The following is a 26,191-nucleotide window of genomic DNA, read 5'->3' on the forward strand; positions in this document are numbered from 1 at the left end:
AATCGTGTAGGGGGGGCAAGAGGGGGAGCGGAGGCCGAAGCCAGGAAGCAGGACCAGCAAAGCCGGCCCTGATAAGACACCCGCGTCCCCCCACCGGCCGTCCAGTAGACGGGGGCCGGCCCCCCGAGCCGGGCAAGGGCCCCACCGTACCTCCAAGGGCGCCCCCGGCGCCGCCGGAGCCCCCAGACGGAGGGGGAAACGGTCCAACATCCTCCCATTCATACTGACAACATAAGACATAGATACCTGGGAATGGTGCCACCCATGTTTGCAGTGGTTTTTGAAAACCTTATGTCCATACCTACCACCATGCCAAATATCAAAAACCAGGGTGTGCCTTATTTGAGAACTCTTCCACAGCTGCAACCTACCATGCAAATACAATTGTGGACAGAATAACACCCAGTTACCATTGAACCATGGTAGCCTGGAAGTTCAAAGTACCACATATGAAGCAGATAGAAAAAATTTTGCCCAGCAAATTCAGAAACTCAAATACTTACATTTCCCTCAAATGTAGTTCAGCATGAAAAATGTATACTGATTCCTTTTCTAGGACTAATCTTGTTGAGAGTCAAGTATTGAACTGACCGTGCAGTGTTGACAGCACAACACAGATAAGAACATTCCCAAAAACCAAACTACCAGCCACACAGATAGACAGTAAAATCATCCCTGCGTCACATCAAGTCAAGTCAGATTTATTTATATAGCACATTTAAAAACAACCATTGTCGACCAAAGTCCTTTACAGGCAAATATCAACAATATTAAAACGAATGCACATAAAAACACAGCAAAGTAAATCAAGTGTTGAGCAGATGTTGATTTTTAGCTTTAAGTAAAGGCCCACAAGAATGGATGAGTCTGAAGCAAAGACATGAATGCGACCAACAGATTTAGAAGTTCTTAATTGTAATGGAGGTTTGTTCCAGAGAACAGGAACAGCAACTGAAAAAGCTTGCTCACCCCTTATTTTAAGTGTAGTTCTGGGAAGAATTCAGTGTTGTTGAATTATTTAGAGCAAGTGGATGAGAATAATAATGTGTAGTGCAGACAACTGTTTCCTCTGTTTTCATCCACGTCCCTGTGGAGGTGCCATACACATACAACAGGATCAGAAAGTTGTTACAAATTCTCACTTTTCACTCTGTAATGGATTTTTTTTTTACAACTTTTTGTCTACCCCTGGGACATGGAAAAAAGGGAAGATCAGATGTTACGCCTTTCTGGAAAGTAGCTCTTACATACAGGCATCGAGACTGGGAAAAGGGGGTAATGGTCTTTGTTCATTTCTATTTTATTTTCATTAAGATGTTGGAGGTTAATGTCCAACCACTTCTTCAAATCATTGATACAGTTTAACAATGGCCGGGTTTCCCAGATCCAACCTCTCTTAAGGATTTAAGAGAGGTTCAAAGAAGGTTTCAACTAAGAAGGTACCCTAAGATACGGGTGTTTCCCAGATGACTTCTCAACACCGTCCTTTAGTTTCGCTCTTTCAGAAGCTCTTTGGAGGAGCTGTCCGGTTCTGAAACCAAATCAATCGATGACAGGCAAATCGATCACCGATCACTATCAGCGCATTTTCACACGCAGCGCTGCTACCTAACGCACTAATTCCCTGCTGCCTGTGCGTTATTATGAAGAATTAAGATGATAAATATAATTCAATTACCCTTTTTCATGATGTAAACATGGAACATGATTATTATTAATATATTAATTTAATAATTAAAACTTAACTGGCAGATACATTTGTATATCATCTGCAAAACAATGAAAAGACAAATTATGTCACCTAAAAACTGACACAAGGGGCAGCATAAAGAAAACAGTAGTGGGCCTAAAATGGAACCATGGCGTACAACACAAGATAGAGGCTCCAAGGAGGTTGAAAACTCACCAATCAGTACAGAAAAGCTCCCGTCAGTTAAAACCAAGCAAGGGCTATGTCCTTAATCCCCACGCACTGTTGAAGATGGGATTAAAGTGGTTAAACGTAACAAAAGCTGTAGCTAAATCTAAAACCACTAAAGCAGCATTTTTGCCTGAATTTACAGTTAAAAGAATATCATTAAAAATTCTTAAAAGAGCGTTTCAGTACTGTTGTGCAGCTAAAAACAGGGCTGAAATGTGTCATAAAAACCAAACTCCGCTAAGAACCTTTGTAGTTGGTTAAAAACAGCACTCTGCACACTGATGGGATGCCTGGGTCTGGGGCCCTCCATTGTCGTGCCAGCGCGGGTGTCGCCCTGTTGGGGGGTTCCCTCTCTCCGGGCCCGTCTCCGGTCCCCCCCGCCAGTGGTGTAAAGTAACGAAGTACAAGTACTTCGTTATTGTACTTAAGTAAGATTTTTGAGAATTTGTACTTTTATTGATACTTTCATTTTTCTGTACTTTTACTTTTACTTTGTTACATTTTCAAGGAAAAAATCGTACTTTTAATCCGCTATATTTAAAATTGGACACGTCGTTACTCGCTACAAATTAAAGTCTTACATTAAATGAAAATGTAGGCTATTGCCATGAGAACAGCACAGCGGGGGCTGATTTATGGTTCCGCGTTACACCGGTGCAGAGCTACGGCGTAGGGTACGCGGCGACGCACACCCTACGCCGTAGCCTACGGCGTAGGGTGTGCGTCGATTTAACGCGGAACCATAAGGCGGACAGGAAGGAAGGGGGGCGAGTGAATTGCCCGTGATTGCCCGGCGGCGGCTCCGTGACGAGACACCTGGGGCGGACGGGGAGACTCGGCCTCCCCGAGAAGGAGACGCATCTCCCGGGGGAGTTGCGCTGTCGCGTCGAGGACCGATGAAGACTGAAGCCTGAATTATCGGTCCGCGTTAAATCGATGCAGAGCCTACGGCGTAAGGTACGGCGTAGGGTACGCGGCGAAGCGCACCGTACGGTGCGTGTCGCCGCGTACCCTACGCCGTAGGCTCTGCGTTGGTGTAGCGCGGAACCATAAATCAGCCTTGAGCGGCAGCCGACGCTCAAGCCGACGAAATTAAAATGGGGTAATGAAAACAAACGCTAAAGGGGTCAGAATAATATCACCATTATTTAGAGTTGTAAGCAAATTCTTGGATTCTTCATTTCTTTGCAATCCTTTTGAAAATAATTTTGTACTTTGAATTTTGTACTTTGTACTTTTTACTTTTGTACTTAAGTACATTTTACACCATGTACTTTTATACTTTTACTTAAGTAATTTTCTTAATGGGTACTTTTTACTTTTACTTAAGTAATTTTCAAGCAGAAAATTTATACTTTTACTTAAGTACAATATTTTTGTACTTTTTCCACCTCTGTCCCCCGCTGCCTCCGCGGCGGGGCGCCCCTCTGGTCTTGGAGGGCCACTTTTGTGGGGGCGGGTGCACCTGCCCACGTCGGCGGCCGGGGCGGCTCTGTCTCTCCGGGCAGGCTGGCCCCCTGCCGGGTGGGGGTCGTTGGCCTGGAGGTTGAGGGCCTCCTGGCCACGTGTCTGGCCTGGACCGGGTGGCCGGGGATTGCCTGGGTCGCGGTCCGCCGCTGCGGGATCCCTGGCTGCTTCTTCCCGTGTCGTCGGGGCCCCGCACGCGGGGGGGCTTCGCTGGCGGTGGGTTGCGTCCCGCCCATCTTCTCGCCCTCTGTGGGGTTGCTGGTGGCCTGGGTTCCGGGTTCTTCCTAGTTCCGGGTTTTTCCTCGTCTGCCCCTGGTCTCGCGGGTGGCGGGGTTGCCTGCCCCCCCATCCCCCCCCACTATAGATACACTTCAGGTGGAGCTTTGATAGGATTATTACATACACACACACACACACACACACACACACACACACACACACACACACACACACACACACACACACAGCCACACAGACATACACACATGTGTGTGTATGCATATGTATATATTTATATATATATATATATATATATATATATATATATATATATATATATATATATATATATATATTAATAAGATAAATATATGTGACATATTAAAAAAATATATCATATGTATTTTTTATTAACAATGCACATATTGCGCCTTAGGTTCTTACCAGCATGATATTAACCATTAATATGTGTGCAGACAAAAGAAAAAAAATAAACAGCACTCTCCAAAACTTTAGACAAAAAAGGGAGTTTAGAGATGGGTCAAAAATTAAAGCGAACAGAAACCTCTCTTCTCTTTTAAAGAGAGGTTTCTGTTCGCTTTCATTTCTTCTCTTTTAAAAGGGGTTGCACGACAGCATGTTTAAACTCAGTAGGAACAAAAACTGAACTGAGAGATGTGTTCACCAAAGTTAAAATACTAGACTCAATAATTTCAAAGTCATCCTTAAATAAATCAGCAGGGATACTGTGCAGAAGACAGTGGGGAGTAGGTAGTTGCTTGACTTTGTCCAATAGATAAGCATCAGTACTTGGATCAAACTGCTGAAACACAGCTGGAAACAGAGGGGCAACTGAGGGGTTGTTATTAAAAGAAATGGAAGCGTGCATCGCCCCAGACTTTATGTCTATAAAAAAAACCTCAAGAAATAACAGCTCAGTAAACCCTAGGCTTTACTGTCAAAACAGAGTGCATGTGTCAACTCCCTTGCAGTCTTTTGCACTTGCTCTGACTTAAGTTTCTTTTTATTATTTTTTTTTTTTGCATTTTTCTTTCTTTTTTTTAAAACCGTAATTCTACTCACAACTCTATTGTGTATTAAAACTCTTAATTCAAATATGATTGTTGCAAGAGTTTGGGAGTTTTTTCTAGCTGTGGTACGACCACTTTACAGTGCAGCTCAACAATACCGTGCTGCTCGGCTTGTTTACTCCAGAGATCTGCTGATCAACTTGAAGCCAGCTGGCCTAGCGGCCAAACCTGCAGTGATACTATCTGGAAATCTGGAGAAAAACACATCACGGATGCAGAAATTCAAATAAACAGGAAAAGATATGTTTCAAGACAATTGAGGCTTACGTAGAAGAGAAGTATTAAAGCAGCACTATGTAACTTTTCCACCTTAATCTAATATTTCCTGAGTCATTATGATGGTACATCAACTTCCAACAGGTTTAATGAACCTCTGTCATGGTCTGAGGGGTCTATCGCCTTCACTGGCACTATGTAACTTTGAGGAGCATGGTAGGAACACTGCCACACTAAAAAACTACACATTTTTACGGCTTTGACTGCTTTACGGCATACGTCACTTCCCCCTCCTTCCCGATTCGTAGTCGAGACGAAAGCTGGGCGGGGCGTGGAGCGCAGAGCTCAGCAGAAGCTGGTGCCATGGCCCAAGCAGCGGAAAAACCCAAGAAAATAAAAGTTTTATCGGAGGAGGTGTTTACATGACCGAATATTCGGGTTTTAAAAGGAGTAACCCAGGGGTCATATTCCGGTTTTTAAAAACCCGAATATGAGCAACTTCGGGTTATTCAAAGGGGTTATTGGTGTTTACATGGCCGTGCAAATTCGGGTTATTGCCAACATTCGAGTTTTAAAAGGGTTATTGATGCATGTAAACACAGTAAGTGTTTTTATTGACCTGGGAATTCTTCTCATGTCATCGTCGTGGTTGTTTATATTTCAGTGTTCCAACCCCGATGTTTGCATCTGACATGGTTCAGTCCACCATGGCCTGGTTACAGACTCAACACCTTCATTGTATTCTCTGGTGATTTCAATCACACAACCATGGACACTACACTTCCCACCTTCACCCAGTATGTGAGATGTCCCACCAGGGAGGTGAGAACCATTGACCTGCTGTATCCACATGTTAAGGACGCATGTGTAAAGTGGTTCAACATGTACAGTATGCAGCATGAGCCTTTGGGCCAATCCCAATACACCCCTTACTTTCTACCACTAGCCCTCACTCACTACCACTAGCCCTAAAAATGAAGCCACAAACCGTAGGGTCCTTGTAATCTTCCCTAGGGATTGGGATACCACTTGCTACGTCACTGCGTGGTTTATGTTCGGGTACGTAAGCGACTGCGTAGTTACGTTTGCACATACGTCACACCATATCAGGAAGCCCAGAGCTAAAAGCTGTTTTAATTTTCCGCTGTAGCGCTGTTAATATGCCACTTTATTAACACATTCACTGCCATTGACATTGGCGTCAATTATACTGGCGCAACTTGTCAGTAAATGTCAGGTCTCAAGATTTAGGTCGATTGCTGTTCGTGTTTTGGTTGGCTCCGTGCCGGTTTCGTGCTTTGTTTGTGGTTTTTTTGTTGCAGATTTCCAGTGCTTGACGTGTGTCTCCGTGTGTTCCTGCTTCCTGGATTGGCAGCGGATGTCGTCACCCCCCCCCCCCCCCACCCCCTCCCCCCCCCAAAAAAAAAAAAAAAAAAAAAAAAAAAAAACCACTGGGTTTGTATGTGTATATTTATGTATGTGTACGCATATGTGTGCGTATATATATGTATATATTACATATAGTAATAATGCACATATATACACTTTTGGTTTCTACCGTCATGGTATAATTCAATAATATGTGTGCAGACAAGGTGAAAAAAAAAAAAAAAAAAAAAAAAAAAAGTAAATATCAGGCCAGTAGATGGCAGCAAAGTGCCTATTTGGATGAGTGATCGCAGGGGGGGGGGGGGGGGAGGAAGAGAAATGGCGAGACAACAGAGAGACGACACAGAGAAAATACCGGCAGCTTAACACAAACCTTTTTTCCCTGATGTTCACGAGAGTCTAAAGTTTCTTAAAGTAGTTTCAATGTTTATGTACTCCTAAGACTCAATATTCTGTGGGTCTTTGAACATCAGCCAAAATGACCAAAAGCTCTGGCAGTATGGAGCTCTCTGCTCTGAAAATGGCTGGCAGTCAATGAGTTAAGTTTTAATATTTTTTCAGGCGTAAAAGTAACCGTTAAGATCCCCAACCTGGACTCAGTTTATCCAAATAACGCCTTTTAAGAAATTTGCTCCGATGTTTTTGGGGGATGAGAAGAGCAGCCGGCTATGGAGCTGATTTATGGTTCCTTGTTAAATCGACGCAGAGCCTACGGCGTAGGGTATGCGGCGACGCGTAACCTACGCCGTAGGCTCTGCGTTGGTGACACGCGGAACCATAAATCAGCCTTTATTCTGGCGAGATCTGAAAAGACTTCGCAACAACAGACAAGCGAGTGTACATTCACTGAGTGAATATTATGAAAGTAAAATATATATTTCTATATATATTTCTATTTCTAGAAATGTAATCAAAACGCATTTTTATGCAGAAACTCAAAATATTGATTTTGTGTGGAGTTTGCATGTTCTCCCCGTGCTTGCGTGGGTTCCCTCTGGTTACTCCGGCTTTCCGGTTCCCACAGTCCAAAAACATGCGTAGTACGTTAATTGGTGATTCTAAATAGCCCATGAGTGTGAGTGTGAGTGTTTCTGGTTGTCTGTGTCTATATGTGGCTCTGTGATGGACTGGCAACCTGTCCAGGGTGGACCTGCCTCTCACCTGTAATAAACTGGGTTAGGCTCCAGCAGATCCCCGTCACCCTGCAAAGGATAAAACGGGTATAGAAAATGGATGGATGGAGAGATGAATTTCTTTTGGGATTTAAAACTTTAAAGGGGACCTATTATGAAAAACATGTTTTTTCTTGCTTTAACATATATGAAGTGGTCTCCCCTCAGCCTGCCGACTCAGAGAAGGAGGAAAGAACCAGATTCTGCAGTGTCTGTACAGCTGTCCGGATGAGCCATCCAGTGTGATGTGGATCTACAAGCCAATAAGATTCTGCTCCCGTCGTTACGTAACGACAGGCGTGATTCACATAGTTTGGCCTCCGATGCGTGAAACCACGCCCACAACTAACTCCGCCGGCCGGAGCTTTCACCATTTTTTCGTAGCGGTGTATCGCGTCATTCAGGCAGCCAATCAGCACAGAGCCTCATTATCATAGCCCCGCCCACTCAGAATCCTGCATAGATAATGAGGTTAGAGAATGGGAAGATAAAGACATGGATCAGAGGCTGAATTTCTAATTTATTTAGCAAAACCCATCAAAAGCTTGTTTTTAAGACATTCAAGGCCTGTTTAAAATAGGTATTATATGCCATAATAGGTCCCCTATTAAGCAAACTACAAGAAGAGGCTTATTAGCGACTTTATCTATTGTTACTGTTAGAGACAATGTTCAGATTTATAGCAAAGATGGAAAGAAAGAGGAAAGTTGTTGAGACTTCCCACTTCCAAGATACAGCAAAACCAGCTTGATTTGAGGGTTTTATGGGATGCAGACAAATACGGGATGGACCAATTTGATCTAGGTTTATGATGGAATAGATAGAGCCCCTCAGTTCTAAACGACTCACTGAATTACAATTTCTTTCACACCCAGGCAGCCCCAAACAAAGTGACACTTTGTGTTTATTCAGGGTTTTTTTTGCTGTTGTTATTATTCCGGTGGGTCACTTCAGACACCCAAATACGGGCCATCAAACACAGGTATTTCTCTCTTTTTTTCCTTATTATTTAATCATTTGTTCCATTGAAAGTTTTGAATGCTTACAGTGACAAGAGAAATCTATTTTTGGACACAAGGGAGGGGTTAGAGGATGAACTCTAAACACGGTCACCCATGGGCCATCTAGCACTCCTGCATAGATAACTGACAGCGTGATTAATTGTGCCACGTTCACAAGTCTTCAGGAGCAAAAAGAAACAAGTATTTAACTGCTGCATAAAAAGAGAGGGAGCTGTTACTATGATAAATGAAGGCGCAGAAATATTTTGCTGATGTCTAAAAAAAATGTTGTCTAGGAATTTCAAAATAGTATGTTTTTCAGCAGAGTAAATGCGGCTTTAATCTTCCATTTAGGTGTTTTGGCGGTGCCTGAAATAGCAGCATAATTTTAACTGTCACATTCAATATAAATGGTAGGGGAGGGAGAATTTTACTGCAAATGCAGAGAAAAGAAATCCTTTTATTCTTACTTGATATTTCTAACTGTGTAATCAACAAATTCAGATACGCCAGCAAGGATAATATTCATAAATAACATCCCACTCATCTGCTGATAGGATTAGACTGCAGATTATCATGTAGGCTATGAGTAAGCAGGCAAGCACAGGGCCAAGCTTTCAGAAGTTATTAATCACAATAAACCACCGCTGAAATGTTTCAACCCCACAGAAGTGCACAGGAATCATACCTAGGATACCGACAACAGGACAAACTACCGTTTGCTCCTACAAGCATGGCAACAATGACTACGTTTACATGCAGTCAAAATTCGGGTTATTGCTAATATTCCAGTTACAGTTCCAGAAACATTCGGAATATTCGTTTCCATGCGTGAGCAAACATACATGTATACATGTATACATGGTAATTAATCATTTGGGATATCTGGATCAAACCAGCGACGCGCGGAGAACTTCATGACGCAATTCCCGTCATTTCTGCTTCTTCTTCCTGTATCCAAACTCAAAACAAATGCTGCTTCGTGCAATTTTTCGCTCACCTTCTTTTAAATCTCGCTACACAGTAAAATCACCAGTGTTAATTGAACACTAGACAGTGTCTATATCTGCCCACTCTTTTAGTGTTAATTTAAAACCGTTTAACACCTGCAGGGTTAAGTTTACCATGGTAAATGATGGAAAAATGAATGAATTTTACTCTGAAAGTTTTCCTTTTACACTAAACGGTGTAAAAAAAATAACACGGGCACATACAGACACTGTCTAGTGTTCATTTAACCCTGGTGATTTTGTTGTGTATTGTGTTGGGTACTTTCTACTATCTACAAATGCAGAAATGCTCATATCCTTCATTACATTTATGAAGTGATTAGTCTCCTCCTGGTCTTGTGTTTCTCTGTGTTTATAAGAACTTCCTGGACTCAAAAGACCAGGATTCTTTGTGAACAGAGCATGTGCAGAAAACAAATTCCTGTTCCGTTTGATGGGGATATTCTGTTTGGCGTTTACATGACCCAATATTCAGGTTTTAAAAGGAGTAACCCAGGGCTCATATTGGGGTTTTTAAAAACCGCAATATGAGCAAATTCGGGTTATTCAAAGGGGTTATTGGTGTTTACATGGCCGTGCAAATTCGGGTTATTGCTAATATTCGGGTTTTAAAAGGGTTATTGATGCATGGAAACACAGTCACTGCGACTGTTGAATGGGTGCATGTTTATGAAATCTTTGGCTCCACTGAGTCCGTAGAAATTCATGACCAGAGACAGAGAAAACCACATTTCATTCATCTACTCTACATGTCGTTTTCACCACTCATTTCTGACAGGTTATATGATTACCATTTCCAATTTCAGTTTCCTCAGTAATGCAGTGGGCATACTGGCTCAGTAGCCGCATACATGACATCTGAAGATTCTCAGAGGAGGGAGCCCTGATAGGACGTTAAGATTTTCCAATTTTGAGGTCATCTCTCAGTTACTGCGTTTGCATGCAGTCAATAACCCTTTTAAAACCCGAATATTGGTGTGGCAGGGTGGAGGAGCAGCCACTCAGTTGATTGGGCACAGGTGTGCCCAATCAACCTCTCCACCCTGCCTGCCTTCATAAGAAGTGGCTGCACACCAGCCAGAGGTCTCGGCTGAGGGTGACTGCACGTGTGTCTGGGGAAATAAAGAGTTCCTGCACTAAACCCTGTGTCCTCTGTCCTGTCGGTTGGCCCAGGTGGCAACGAGCTTGCTACAATTGGCAATAACCCGAAATTGCACGGCCATGTAAACACCAATAACCCCTTTGAATAACCCGAATTTGCTCATATTCCGTTTTTTTTAAAACCCCAATATGACCCCTGGGTTACTCCTTTTAAAACCCGAATATTGGGTCATGTAAACGCCAAACGGAATATCCCCATCAAATGGAACAGGAATTTGTTTTCTGCTCATGCTCTGTTCACAAGGAATCCTGGTCTTTTGAGTCCAGGAAGTTCTTATAAACACGGAGAAACCAAGACCAGGAGGAGACTAATCACTTCATAAATGTAATGAAGGATATGAACATTTCTGCATTTGTAGACGGTAGAAAGTACCGGGATAGTGAGATTTAAAAGAAGGTGAGAGAAAAGTTGCGCGAAGCAGCATTTGTTTTGAATTTGGATACAGGAAGAAGAAGCAGAAATGACGGTAATTGCGTCATCACGTTCTCCGTGCGTCGCTGGTTTGATCCAGATATCCTGAATGATTAATTACCATGGAAATATTCTGAATGTTTCAGTAACCGGAATATTAGCAATAACCTGAAAATTGACTGCATGTAAACGTAGTCAGTGTCTCGTAAACAATAACTTGATTAAAAAGGAGAAACACGGAGGAATTAGCCTCACGTGTAAATTTGGCATTAACCCTGTGTTTCATGTGAGTCATGGATATAATAATGCTGACCCGAAACATCTGCCAGAGTGTTTTCAGCCTGTGTTCACTCATACCCCCCCCTTCCACACACACACACACACACACACACACACACACACACACACAGAGGTAGAAATGAAAGATTTCAGCATGGTTGACGGCATCAACAGCATGAAAAGTGCAGCTGAGTTGGAACACACAATAACAAATAACAGTGGATCACCTTGGAGCTCCGGCAGGACTCCCCTCGCTACACGATAAACGCTTGAGCAGCTGGAAATGAACACAAACGCTGCTGTGTTGAAGAAATCTGTAAAACACGCAGTGAAGTGAATTACACATGTCAAACAAAGAATTTGTTTCATTTTCCACATTTAAGTCCCAGACTGTATTATGTGATAGGCCTTTTCCTGCAACTGTTACTACAGTACGTAAATAAATAAAAGATAAAGTCCTCGTATATCTTCAATTGTGCGCTGTATCCAAAAATCTGGAATGTACTGTAAGCTTCCCTCGGGTCTGTTTTACATGTGCAGTGGAAGGTAAGCAATTCTGTAAAGATAATAACAATAATACAATTTTGAACAGATGAATAAAAAGTAATTCATGCTATAAGCTTTAAAACTCGATCCATCCTGGGAAAGTTTTGCTGAGCGAGCATTTACAGCATCCTCCTGAAAAATACAATAAAAAGGAGTTTCATGCAGCTACAGTACATGATGTTTTGCTTTTCCTCGACTTTGCTTATCCACAATTAATACAGGTGCTTATTCAGCAAGCCCACGGCGTGTTATTATCAAGCCCTTCAGAGCCATCGCCACATGAAGTGGCACCGCTGTGCAGCAATTCATTTGGTATTCAATTTACTAACAAAACTCTTGACCTTACTGTACCGCATCCTGAGAGCTTATTTGTTGCTGTTGATTACAATAAGCAAACGTGTGCATGTAACTGACAGCTTTGTTTTCACGCTTCCTCTTTGAGTTCTTGACAGACGCGTAACTCATCTTGCTTTTATTTGTCCCCATTGATTAGTTTCCTGTATCTGGGTTTGACCACTTCATGTCTCCAAAGAGATACTGTATATTGACTTTCAAACATGCAGTTTGTCATATCAATAATATACAGGACTGTCTCAGAAAATTTGAATATTGTGATAAAGTTCTTTATTTTCTGTAATGCAATTAAAAAAAACAAAAATATCATACATTCTGGATTCATTACAAATCAACTGAAATATTGCAAGCCTTTTATTATTTTAATATTGCTGATTATGGCTTACAGTTTAAAGGAGCATGAGGCTCCTTTTAAGAAATGAGACTCTCTAGCGCCACCCTTCGCACGACGGCCGTCGGGGGTACTGCAGCCAACAAAAAGTGATTGCCTGCCAGAATCTGATTGCGGCCGCTGGAGCGCGCATAGCAGCCCGTTGAGGGATAACAGCCCATTGAGCGCGGATAAAACGGTCATAATATGCAGATACACACACCTGTACGTCCGCAATTATAGTAAAGGTATGTGTCTTGTTGTTTCTGAATGTTTTCTTCTATATGAAGCTCAAGGATGAGATCAAGTCATATTTAGGCAGAAACAACTTTTCATCAACTGCATTTGGCCTTCAATCAATTTTTGGCAGGTGAAAATGCCTATTTTTTGTTGTAATGCTCCTTCAAAAGAATTTCAAGTTGTCCTGTGAGCTCTAGTATTTATATATGAAGCTCAAGGATGAGATCAAGTCATGTTTAGGCAGAAACAACTTTTCATCAACTGTATTTGGCCTTCAATCAATTTTTGGCAGGTAAAAACTGTCCGTTTTTTTATAGTAGGCTAGGCATAAACAATAATATTAGATGTACAAAGCACATCCAAACATGGGAGGAAATACTACGTAGAGCCCAGATCAGATAAAAAAAAATGCAGACATATTGCAAAAGTGATCCATTCTTTATTGAAAACACACCCATAAATCACATTCAATATAGTCTAATTTCCAAAGACAGGGCATCAGACATACCAAGCACATACTGTAGAGACCTGTCTATCACGTCATTGTCATGGCTGATTTTGCTACAAACTACACTTCTTTTGGGCACATTTGTGATAATTACGTTACAACAAACGTTACAATTTCTAAGACACATACCTTTGCTATAATTGCGGACGTACAGGTGTGTGTATCTGCATATTATGACCGTTTAATCCGCGCTCAATGGGCTGTTATCCCTCAACGGGCTGCTATGCGCGCTCCCGCGGCCGCAATCAGATTCTGGCAGGCAATCACTTTTTGGCACAACACCGGCACGGGAGAACGGGGAGAACGTGCATGCAGCGTCATGTGACGTCACATCCGCAGGACAGCGCAGGAAATTTGGGCCCGAATTGCAGCACATTTTGCAGCACACAGCCTGTTCAAGGCAACGGAGAGATACACTAGAGGGTTATTTATCTGGTGATGACTCTTGTTTTAAGTGTAATGATATTTACTAAAAATGAGACATTTTAACTAGAAATAAGACAAATATTCCTGGTAAGATTTTGAGTTTTTGCAGTGCAGCGTCATGTGTGCGACCTGTGTTTACAATTTGTTTGGCCACCGTCAATATTTTCTTGTATTTTACCTGTTTTATATTCTAAAGTCACACTTAAAAGTAACTCCACTTCTCTGTCACTACAAACCCAAGACTCTCGTTCATCTTGGAAGTAACTGGAAGTTACTCGTGTCATTTGTTGATGTTTTTTTCCAGGATTCTGATTGGCTAGCATGACTTTATCTTCTCGTTACACTGCCCCCTGTAGGTTTGGCTGCTCATAGCACCTTAACAGATATTTATGCAGGTTTGTGTAAAATTTAAATAATGGTATTTTTTAAAACGTAGAGGGGGAAATATCTGTTTTTGTAAATACCCATTTGTGTAAATGTGGGCTTAGGTCATGGAACAACGTGTCCTGGTCTTGATGCTATTCATGTGAGAAAAGCTGGACTCACAGGTGTAGGTAGATCCAAACATTGTCAATATTAGCAGTGCAATTTTCCTTATTGTGGGGGACTGATACTGGTTAACATGTTTAGACCAAAGTTCCACTGCATCCTCAGACTGCAAGTGCTGTTTTAAAGCAAATGAGGACTGTATGAACCAGCTCCATCTGCAACATGCTCCCATCAATACAAGAAATCACCCCTTTTGACAGTCTGTGAGGGCCATCAGTGCGAGGGCCCAATCATGGCTGCTCACAGCGTTAATTAGGGCCCGAGCACTTACAGTGCGAAAGCCCTATTGTATCTGTAGGAATTTCTATTTTTTTCCTTCTTCCGACGAAATGAGTACATGTCACAAAAATGAGACTCAAAGAAAAACCTCATATTGGTTCACAATAGATGAAATGACTATTGATGTGGGTTACATTAATGAACTTTGACATCTGCCGATCTGAACTGCATGGAAATATTATTGGGTTCAAACTAATATTAGAATTAAGTAGAAAGTTACAGAATAATCAAAACACAGACTTGTCAGTTAAGTCTTTCTTTTATCTGTCACTCAACATAAAAACACCTATAAGTGTAAATGTGACTATGCTTGCTCTAAAATTAGATGAGCCAGTTTTCAAATCCTGAAGCCAGATAAAAGGCTTGATACGGTTTTAACATTATGGATGACAAACCTTCACATTATACCATGTTTGCAGTTACATTGGACTTTAATATATGTTGCTACTGTGATATAAACATTGTAAGATGTCTCCATCTAGTGATAGAACAGAGGTAAGCATGTTTTTGTTTCGTTTAATCCTGAGAAGCCTTATTTTAAGTTGCTGGAAGATTTCAAAAATTTTGAGGTGACACTGTAATAGAAAGGTGGGAACAATAATTGTGCTTTTTCCATAAAGAAAGGTCTAAAAACGTGCTGTTCACCATCTTCCTAAACTCAATAACATAAAATAAAATGAAACAAATCCAAAAGGAGTCCCAAAATGCTGATAGGGCACTGAATGTCCCTGAAAGCGAACATTACAATAACCGATGACCAATGAGAGAAAACATTTAATGCAGGACATACAGGACTGTCTCAGAAAATTAGAATATTGTGATTTTCTTTAATGCAATTACAAAAACAAAAATGTCATACATTCTGGATTCATTACAAATCAACTGAAATATTGCAAGCCTTTTATTATTTTAATATTGCTGATCATGGCTTACAGCTTAAGAAAACTCAAATATCCTATCTCAAAACATTAGAATATTCTGGGAATCTTAATCTTAAACTGTAAGCCATAGTCAGCAATATTAAAATAATAAAAGGCTTGCAATATTTCAGTTGATTTGTAATGAATCCAGAATGTATGACATTTTAGTTTTTTTAATTGCATTACAGAAAATAAAGAACTTTATCACAAGACAGACTGAGACAGTCCTGTATTCATCTGTTTGTGTTCAATAAAAAATAAGTTAAAAAAAAAAAGTTTGAATCCCTAAAGTCAAGTAATTAATGTAAAATGCCAGAAGCTTTGCGCTTAAACGATCTCCTGTGAGCACATACATGTATTCAGCTGCGTATCCGCAGTGTCGGTCCAGCAGCAGCTCCCACATCGTCTCTGCCTAGCAGACACGATACACTGCAAAAACTCAAAATCTTACCAGGAATATTTGTCTTATTTCTAGTTAAAATGTCAAATTTTTTGTCAAAAAATCTCATTAAACTTAAAACAAGAGTCATTACCAGAAAAATAACTTGTTATTTGACAATTTTCACCTGTTTCAAGTAAATTTTCACTTGAAATAAGTAGGAAAATCTGCCAGTGGAACAAGATTTATCTTCTCATTACAAGCAAAAAAAATCTTGTTCCACTGGCAGATGTTTCTACTTATTTTAAGAGAAAATCTACTTGAAACAGGTGAAAATTGTTGTTTTTTCCAGTGATGAGTCTTGTTTAAGTGTAATGAGATTTTATTTTGACTAAAAATGAGACATTTTAACTAGAAATAAGACAAATATTTTGAGTTTTTGCAGTGTGAGGCGAGAGCAGACCGCCCCAACTGCTGCATGTTGACCATTTCATTTCATTATCTCACTTCACCCAGCTGCAGCAAGCGTGGGAAAATGTGCGTGTGAATTATAAATAGCATATTCAATTAAACATGTGAGCCATGAGGGGAAGAGTTAAAAATCAGCGTCAGGAATTCAGATGCATAACCTGAGAAGAAGTGATGGATCATTTTATTATTTCATCAGCTCAGGAGTACTGTTCAAGGTTATGTTCACTTTTCAGGGAGAGTTGGGTGTAGCTGAATATAACATTGAATATAAATGGTCTACATTTACAGAACCTTGCTTGTTATTGTGCGGCATACTGTAGTTATCGTTTCTCTCTCTCACACCTTTGAATAAAAATGCACTTGTCGAGTAACGTAAGCAGTGAGAGAAACCCCGTGTTGATAGTGGCTGCTTTTTGGTTTTGTTTTAATTACAACACTCCAGGACCTGATGGAGGACTTGTGAGAATTTTCTGTCTCATTTCATGCTCACAGTTTGAAAGATGAGCACGTCTCAGAGCTACAACAAGCATATCAGCAAGCTCAGCAATACAGTATTCCCTTAAACTGCAGTTTTAAACTGAAATGTATCATCTAATACGGGACCAAACTGAATTCCCCCAAGCAATTTTATTTGAAATTTTACAACAACAAAAGATATTTGACTCATCAAATTTTAATGAAAGGGCCAGATTTAAGAAACGGCTTATTGTTCCTGATCAATATTTGCAGTAATGACCTTGCAGGGAAATATTGATTTCAAATTGATAATATGGGATGTTGAGTATTTGATCCTTCAAAATACACGACGCATGACATGAATTGCATTACACTTTGTGAACATTATACGATAAAGAGAAAAAAAACAATTCTATCGCTCTATTTGATATTCATTCAGTCATTGGCCTTTATTTAGCCAAGCAGGTCATTAAGAACATTCTTATTTACAATGACGGCCTGGAAGGAGACAAGGACCACTTGGGGAAAAGGAAGTGGTTTAGGGAGTAAAACACAGTAAAATTGTAGCTCTACAAAGGTAGAAAACCATTAGGTAGCATTTTTTAATAGGGTAGCAAAAATCGATAGACAGACGCTATCGGTTTATGCGGTGGTAGCATTTTTCAACGAAGCAGCAGAAATCGGCAGAACACCGGTGGTGGACTGCGTTCTGCGCCCTCTATGTGAAAGATCCTTCAGACCTCACACCCTCCCAGGGCCCCCAATACATACCTCAATTCTCCACTTCAGTGGTGAAATGATTACAGCCCATTGTCACCTCCAACCACAACAGGACACAGTGAAACCACCTAACCACCTGCAGCCTGTTCATTCCTCCTGTCGATGATGCCGTCATCCATCAGGAGATGGAGAGTGCAGCTCTGCAGCCCTCAGTTGAAGTTGGAAACTGAAGAAACCTTTACGATGAGAGCTGAATCTTAAAGGGGACCTATTATGGCATCTAATCCCTATTCTAAACAGGCCTTGAATGTCTGAAAAACAAGCTTTTGATTGTTTTTGCTAAATAAATTAGAAATTCAGCCTCTGAGCCATGTCTTTATCTTCCCATTCTCTAACCTCATTATCTATGCGGGATTCTGAGTGGGCGGGGCTATGATAATGAGGCACTGTGCTGATTGGCTGCCTGAATGACGCGAATGATGCGATACACCGCTACGAAAAAATGGTGGAAGCTCCGGCCGGCGGAGTTAGTTACACCGTGTCCTAACTGCATGTGATGCGAGCGTCAGGGACAAAATCAATACCATTGCTTTATTTTCTATTGGACTGTCCTAACTGGCCGCAGCGCGGCGCGACTAGCGCGACGCGGCGCACCGTTTTGAGCTGGCCGTTTCCTGTCGCTCGCGTTGAAAGCCGGTTGAAAGCGCTGTAGGAAACAGTCACGGATGAGGAACGGCTGATCCAGTTAGTTGAAATGAGAAGTTATCTCTATGATTCCTCCTCATTTCACTACAAAAACCTCAATAAAGTGGCAGCTGCTGGAGGGAGATGGACAGAGAGTCCGATGTCACGCAGTGCTGCGATAGTCGGACGCTCATGCAGTTACACGGTTTTATAGTTGTGGGCGTGGTTTGAATTTTGGTTACGTAACGAAAATGCGCCGAATCTGAACGGCTCGTAGATCCACATCACACTGGACGGCTCATCCGGGCGGCTGTACAGACACTGCAGAATCTGGTTGCTTTCCTCCTTCTCTGAGTTGGCAGGCTGAGGGGAGACCACTTTATATATGTTAAAGCAAGAAAAAACCTGTTTTTCATAATAGGTTCCCTTTAAGAATCAAGGAAAGAAATCTACCGTCAAAGAAGATTGATAATAAAAATAGAAGTAAATGTGAAAAAAAATGAATTTAAGTTAGAGGCTATATTAATATCTGTTGACTTAGTAAATCAGATTATACAATGTTGACTTGTAATTCGCTAAATATTTTCATGTTTGACTAATTACTATTATACAGTCGATGCCATTAACTTATAGATACAGGTTTTTACAACAGGTCATCCAGTAGATGCTATATATATATATATATATATATATATATATATATATATATATATATATATATATATATATATATATATATATATATATATATATATATATATATATATATATATATAAACAATAGTTGTTTGTACATAAAAATATTTTCAATAAAAAAATGAATTAAAAAAAAAAAGATGCAGGTTTTTACGACAGTTGGACCAAAATCCATACTGGATCTGTTAGTTCCCTATGAAGCTCCCAGACCCCTTCATCTGGATCTGGTGGTTCCCAAGAACCAGAACCAAGCAAGGTTTACCTCTTTTCTTAACATTTTATTTAAATGTATTTGTTATTTAAGCGTACTCTTAAATTAAATCATTTTTGAAAACTGCGAATGAGATGTGTACCTGCTGTACTCTACTGCCCTTATTTTCAGCAACTTGTGTTTTTTTATTATTTTACCTCTTTTCTTATCATTTTATTTCATCTTATTTTTTATTTACTGTTTAATTATGTCTTGCCGCTTTTAATGTTGAAGTAAAGAACTTAATTTATTTGTGTTGAATTGTGCTATAATAAACTTGTCTTGCCTAGACGGTGTTTCTAGATGCAGGTTTTTACGACAGATCATCCAGTAGATGCTGTTTATAGATTATATAAACAATAGTTGTTTGTATATAAAGACATTTTCGATTAAAAAAAAAAAGAAAAAAAAAGATGCAGGTTTTTACAACAGCAGACGGTGTTTCTATGGTTTCTAGCATAGACATGTATCCTCCTCCTTCCATGGAGCTGCTGTGATACGTCAACGACGCCGCCATATTGGATGAGGCAAGACTGCGCTGTAAACTAATACAAGTAAATTGACTTATTTTCATAAAGCGCCTTTCTACAAAGAAATTTACGTTTTACGTCTCATTTATTTATTCACACACGCACTAATATACTTGAGAAACAGTTAGGCACCAAATATAATATATTTAATTTTCTCAGATGGCAAAAATAAGAACTTTGTTGATCCCACATAGGAGTAATTGATGTTTTATCAGCTATAGAGAACAAGGTAGTGCCGAAAAACGATATATCCCCCCTCACAAAAATAAGAATGTTATTTGTTGTCTGAAAAATGGTTCAAATGTTATTTTATTGTCTGAAAAATTGTTCAAATATGTTATTTTGTTACTTGAAATTTTTAAAATATTTTTGTTGATAAGAAAATATGTTTCTCTGTTTTTCTTATTTTTGTGAGGGGGGATATTTATTGTTTTTCGGCACTACCTTGTTCTCTATAGCTGATATAACATGAATTACTCCTCTGTGGGATCAATAAAGTTCTTATTTTTGCCATCTGAGAAAATTAAATATATTATATTTGGTGCCTAACTGTTTTCCAAGTATATTAGTGCGTGTGTTTATGAATAAATGAGACGTAAAACGTAAATTTCTTTGTAGAAAGGCGCTTTATGAAAACAAGTCCATTCACTTGTATTAGTTTACAGTTTACAGCGCAGTCTTGCCACATCCAATATGGCGGCGACGTTGACGTATCGCAGCAGCTCCATGGGGCGTTTACGTATGTCTATGGTGTTTCTAGATGCAGGTTTTTCCGACGGCTCCTCCAGTAGATGCTGTTTAGAGTACCGGTTTTTCCGACCGCCCCTGAAGGCAGCGCTGCGGTGTCATGGCGCAGACGAGGCCGAGCGGAGTCGCCGTATCAAACTTTCATTCCTGCTCCATTCGGTTCATCTTCCCGGGCTGTTCTGTCTGAACTCCTCTTTTTCTGCTGGGTTCTCGCTCTGGTGAGTTGTCAGACACTAAGTTGGTGTTGTGTTTGAGGTTGTTGGTTTGTTAGAGCGGAGGACAGCAGGAGGACAGGGACGTGATGCTGGAAAACAACCCTTTCACTCTGCGTTTACAAGCTGCTGTTTTCTGTTTACACTGCTGTGTTTGCTGGCGCTGTAAAACCATAAGAGGTGCAAGCTCGCGTTTAAACAATTTACAGAGCAGGCCAAATTCTGTTATAAACTACACGGCTTTTTTTAACATAATGTTCAGAACATTATTCGTCATTACGTGAAAGTAAGGACACAGGGGCGCCTCCAGACATGAGGGGGGCTAGAGGGGGCCACTTCAACTCTGGGGGTGGAACCAAAACTAAAGCCATCATTACAGGATTTTATTATACTGTTGTAGGATACAGGCTCAGAAATACTTTTTTTGTTTTGTTTTAACTTTCTAACTTGTCTGCATATATATTAACGGTTAATACCATGTTGGTTAAAACCCAAGGCATATATATGTTATATATGCATTTTTAATATATGTGTGTGTATGTATATATATATATATATATATATATATATATATATAAAAAACATTTTTTTGTATATATATTAGGGCTGCAACTAACGACTATTTTAATAGTACTGGAATACTGGAAAATAATGTGCAATATCATTCACTGCAACATGCAATTATGTAAATATCCGTTTGTTATCTTATTTTATATACCAGTATTTATTATTATTATTATTATTGTATTATTATTATTTCTATTGATGCCTCTTGTTTTTGCACTATCACCTTTGCTGCTGTACACTGCGAATTTCCCCGCTGTGGGACTAATAAAGGAATATATTATCTTATCTTATCTTAGTCGACTAGTCACCGACTATTGAAACGATTAGTCGACTAATCAGATAATAAGTAAAACAACATTTTTTATTTAGTATGAGGTTCTTTAATTATGTGGCAAATTATAATAAACACAAGAAAGATGGTACTAGAGCCCTGCTATAGCGGGACTGTTTTCTTCATCCTGCTCCCGCGGAATTTCTGACCATTACCACCCGCATCCGCAAAACTCTGAGAATTCATGCCGCACAATCATAGAGATGCATTGATTTCGTCTTTTCCCTTCCCCTTAAAGGAGCTTGAGGCTCCTTTTAAGAAATGAGACTCTAGCGCCACCCTTCACCACGACGGCCGTTGGGGGTACTGCAGCCAACAGTGAAGCCGGCACGGGAGAACGGGGAGAACGCACATGCAGCGTCATGTGACGTCACATCCGCAGCCCAGTGTGGGAAATTCGGGACCGAATTGCAGCACATTTTGCAGCACACAGCCTGTTCAAGGCAACGGAGAGATACACTAGAGGGCTCATTCTTTTTGGTTTGGAACGCTTCATCTGACATTATTACTAGAAAACCTAAAATGTATACGGATTTTTTTCATAAATCTTGCCACAATCCGGCCTCAAGCTCCTTTAAGAGAAATGTCCGAGACAAATCTATTTGATTTAATGTTAACATGATCATTGTGGAGCTTGATGGATAATTGATAGTTCATAGGCACCTGACTGAAAGTTAGATGCAAATCCATCATTGTCATCATCACACAAGCTTTTTCGCCTTTCGCGCAGCATCAATTATGATTGAGGTTATAACGAAAGTAGCTGTGAGTGGCTCAAATAATACTAATAAATAACATGAAATAAACAAAGTTAACGAATGAAACGAAAATAGGCTTAATATCTAACCAAGGCGGGTCCTGACGTGCTTTCTCTTCAAATGCATTACCGAGGTGCTCCCGTGAAAAGCAAGGTCTGCTTTGCAAACCTTGCAAGTAATCTTTTTATTCGCCATATCGAGGCTAAAATGCTCCCAAACTTTTGAAGTTTTATTACGCGCAGCTGCTGAGACGCTATCGTGCATGCGCTACTCTCGGCAGAGATCGTATTGAAGTGAGACGCCTCACTCTATTGGAAAAACACGTCTGGAGACAATTGTCGACAATGGAATTCATTGTTGACAATTTTGATTATCGATTTTTGTCGACAACATCAACATCAACATTTGCCCAAATGATTTGGGATGAAACGCATAATGGACGATAGAATCTATGTGACCGGCAAGTGTTTTTTTTTTTTCTTTTTTTTTTATTGAGGCCAGTGGGGGGGGCAGCAAATTTGTAGGGGGGGGCATGGTGGTGCCACTGGGAGGACAGGGGACCAGGGGGGAACCGGGGGACGTTTTAATCTCTCACCAAGTAACTGGGAACTGAAACCCGTCCGTGTTCCCAGACCTTGACTCGTACAGCTGCAGCAGCAGTTCAGGTGAAGCCTGAATCATTCCTGAATCATTCCTGAATCATTCCTCTGAAACGAGCTTCATGCTTCATGCTGCCCACTTTAATGAGCGAGTCATTTACTGAAGTTTTAATTGCGCGAGTCATTTACTGAAGTGGGAGTTGTGATCCAACTGTTTAAAAAGAGTCCAGGAAAGATGCATCATAATGCAATTTAAATATTGCAAAGCCTCCTTTTGATTATCTTTACCATATCTTTTTCGATGTAATTCTGTCAGAGCGAAATAAAAGGTCATTTTTGAAACTTTTTAACTGCAACCTACTTTTTCTTTATTTATTTTTTTAAGCTGTTTATCCGTTACACAAACCTTTTTATTGGGGAACGTGGTGTGGTGACTATGAAATCTTGGCATACAAATAATTGTTATTAACAGTTTAATTGTCTTGCTATAATTGTGTTTATGCCTTTTCTTATAGTAGCTATAAACCCACTAATGATTTAAACATTCATACAAGATTTATAAAGAATAATAGTAACGTGTTTGAAATTAATACAGGAATGATAAATAATGTTTATTTGTCTTTTCTGTAACATTTCTGTTAGTTTCACCAAGCTATTTTCATACAGGGGAAGAATGATGGTTTTGCAGACTCGATTCAATTCAGAACACTTGATTTATCCCAGAGGGGAAATTGATTACCGTTACATCAATCAGTTTCTATTAAATATTTGTGAATTGTGACAGGCCTTTCCGTAGCTGTGAAATAGATGTAGGCTTTGGAAATATAAATTGATGTCAAATCCCTGACAGCTATTCAGAGTCGGGTAATGTCTGTTTACATTGAGAGCAATATCCTGAAAACAATGTGATTTAAGAATATTTTGAATAGCATACCTCCAAATGAACAGTCCTTATTTCGACCAAATGTGTTTGTACTTGGGGTATTCATTAAGGAAATCTTAAGTTTCACTTGTATTTCACACATCTCCCACCGTTCACTTCTCCTGTTTGAGATGCAGCTCATCAAACGGCAGTAAAACTTTTTCACTGTTAAACATTTTGAAGATTTTACTTTGATGTGGCACACGTCATGCTGTTGTCTAAAATTCTTCAAATTCAGTGGTTAATGATCTCTGATAATCTCCGTCTGCTACAAGTGGCCATCGTGTGATTGCATAAGTATTTCTACGCACAAAAGAACACGAGAACGTGTCTCTTCCACACTCCTTTATCCTTCCTCTGCAGGGAATGAGGTGAGCGCCTGGATGCCTTTTTAAGGGCAGGCCGGGCTGAGCGGTGAGGGCTGGGGGTTTTCTATCCTCTGATGGGGGTTTTATCCTCTGATGGTGCTCTGCCTCGCTGGAGAAGCAGCTGTTTCTGTGTGGCCGTTGACCTGCCAGGTGCAGGGTGAACGTGTTGGTAGCTGGATGTGGATTAGGGGGGTAACGGTTAGGGCTGGGCGATGTATGGAGTATAGTCGATGTATCTCGGCTTCTACTCTGTGCGATGTACAAAATGACTCTATCGTGAATATTCAAGTATACGTTGTCACGCATTTGCTTTTAGCCGCGGGCATTAAATTACAACTTTTTATGTTTGTGCCACTCACTGCTTAGTAACTGTTTAATAAATACAGTTTTGGTAAATTTGACTTATTCCCCCTTTTTGCAGGAAAGTTAGTTAAAATTAGCATATATTAATGCAGTATGAACAAGAATGTTTGAATGTAGACATATAGAATCATCATACTGGTGTGATTGTTTGCATCAAAGTGTTAATTCAAGGCTAAGGCAAAATATCGAGATATGTATTGTGTATCGTGACATGCCCTAAAAATATTGAGATATTAATAAAAGGCCATATCGTTCACCTTAATTGGTGCAAATTAGCCTCGCCCCTTCTTCTGAATGGTTGATATGTGATAGTTCCTATTGCAATAACTTTTGAATGGTTTGACATAAAGACTTGTGGGTGGTGTCATCGGACTTCGTTATGAGTCCTTGACCTTTATTGGTGGAAATTGCATGCGCGAGGGCCCGTTCATCGCTGCTTGCAGCTTTATTTCACCTTGGAGCTGCATCCGTTAGGCTGGAGTACCATGCAAAGATGCAGGGCTGTGTGATGACCTATCTGATAACTATGTCCCCGAACAAAGTGACAGGTTGTTTTGGGGTTTTTTTTCTTCAGTTTTAATTGGTAATCACTTGAGACATGTAAATATGTTTTTCACAGTAATATATTCCGTGCAAAACACACATGTGTTGTATTTTAGCCATACATCCACATTTAAAAGGTGTAAAATAATAATAATGAAACTGCTGATTCTCTCTTCAGGGACCCTGCATAAGCCCTTTATGAATATCCAGACTTAGCAAGGTTTGTTGAAAAGAGTTATGCCGTCTTTGATTATGGAATGACACTAAAGGTAGCGATTAGGCCTGTGTATAATAGTTTCCCCAGCAAAGGGCAACACTGTCAAAGGCACCATTAGGCTGACAACACGCTGTGCCTGCACCAACAACATTGGGAAGTCAGTCTGTTTTTGATTTACTGTCCTCGCACTCACAAAGCAGCTCCCAGATAAACAACTTGCTGAAGACGGTTGACTCCTGTGACTCCTGAAAGTCACTCCTTCTATGAAGCAGTGCTTTTGCTATTTTATTATTCAGAGGATGGCAGTGCTGCAAGATCACGCCAACACTTCTCTTCAAGCTGACATCTCTCTGCAACTTTTTGATGAATTGCCACAGAGTGCTGGAGCGATACTCATGGTATGCTAAAATTAACCTTGTCCTAACAATTGCCCTTGGTACCCTTGATACTAAGAACTAACAATGCAGGGATCACACACAGCATGGTACATATACGCGTGCAGCACACTGGCCGGGCAGGAAAAAAGCTCAGCTTTAAGCTTATGAAGACATTTCCCATCTATATAAGTTACAGTTCCAACGTCAGCTGGCTAAGTCAACACATAGAAAGACCAGAATGCAATGCGCCACACACGTTCAGCATACCAACTTTAGTTGTGTTCCACAAACAAGAGCCAGCTTTCAGGTGAGAGCCAAGAGTCCACAGATAGCAACGATGTGCGAACTGAACTGTATGTAGATTCCTTTGGCTATCAAGTTTATGTCAAGATGTTTATTGCTCTAGTCCGCAAGGCCGTCCCTGATATTAGGTTTTGTGTAAACAACCGCAGCACAACACGTGCTCCATTT

At 40.4% G+C, this 26,191-nt stretch overlaps 1 protein-coding gene across 1 annotated transcript in view; it reads left to right on the forward strand.

Moving 5' to 3' along the window:
* The first annotated feature begins 20,547 nt into the window (after positions 1-20,547).
* klhl21 (kelch-like family member 21) overlaps positions 20,548-26,191 on the forward strand; it is a 38,393-nt gene continuing 32,749 nt past the window's right edge. Inside the window, exon 1 of the mRNA XM_061734701.1 lies at positions 20,548-20,681. The gene's annotated coding sequence lies outside the window, so the exon portion shown is untranslated. The remainder of the gene's footprint in view (positions 20,682-26,191) is intronic.

Source organism: Cololabis saira, chromosome 12, assembly GCF_033807715.1.
Source record: "Cololabis saira isolate AMF1-May2022 chromosome 12, fColSai1.1, whole genome shotgun sequence".
NCBI lineage: Eukaryota > Metazoa > Chordata > Actinopteri > Beloniformes > Belonidae > Cololabis > Cololabis saira.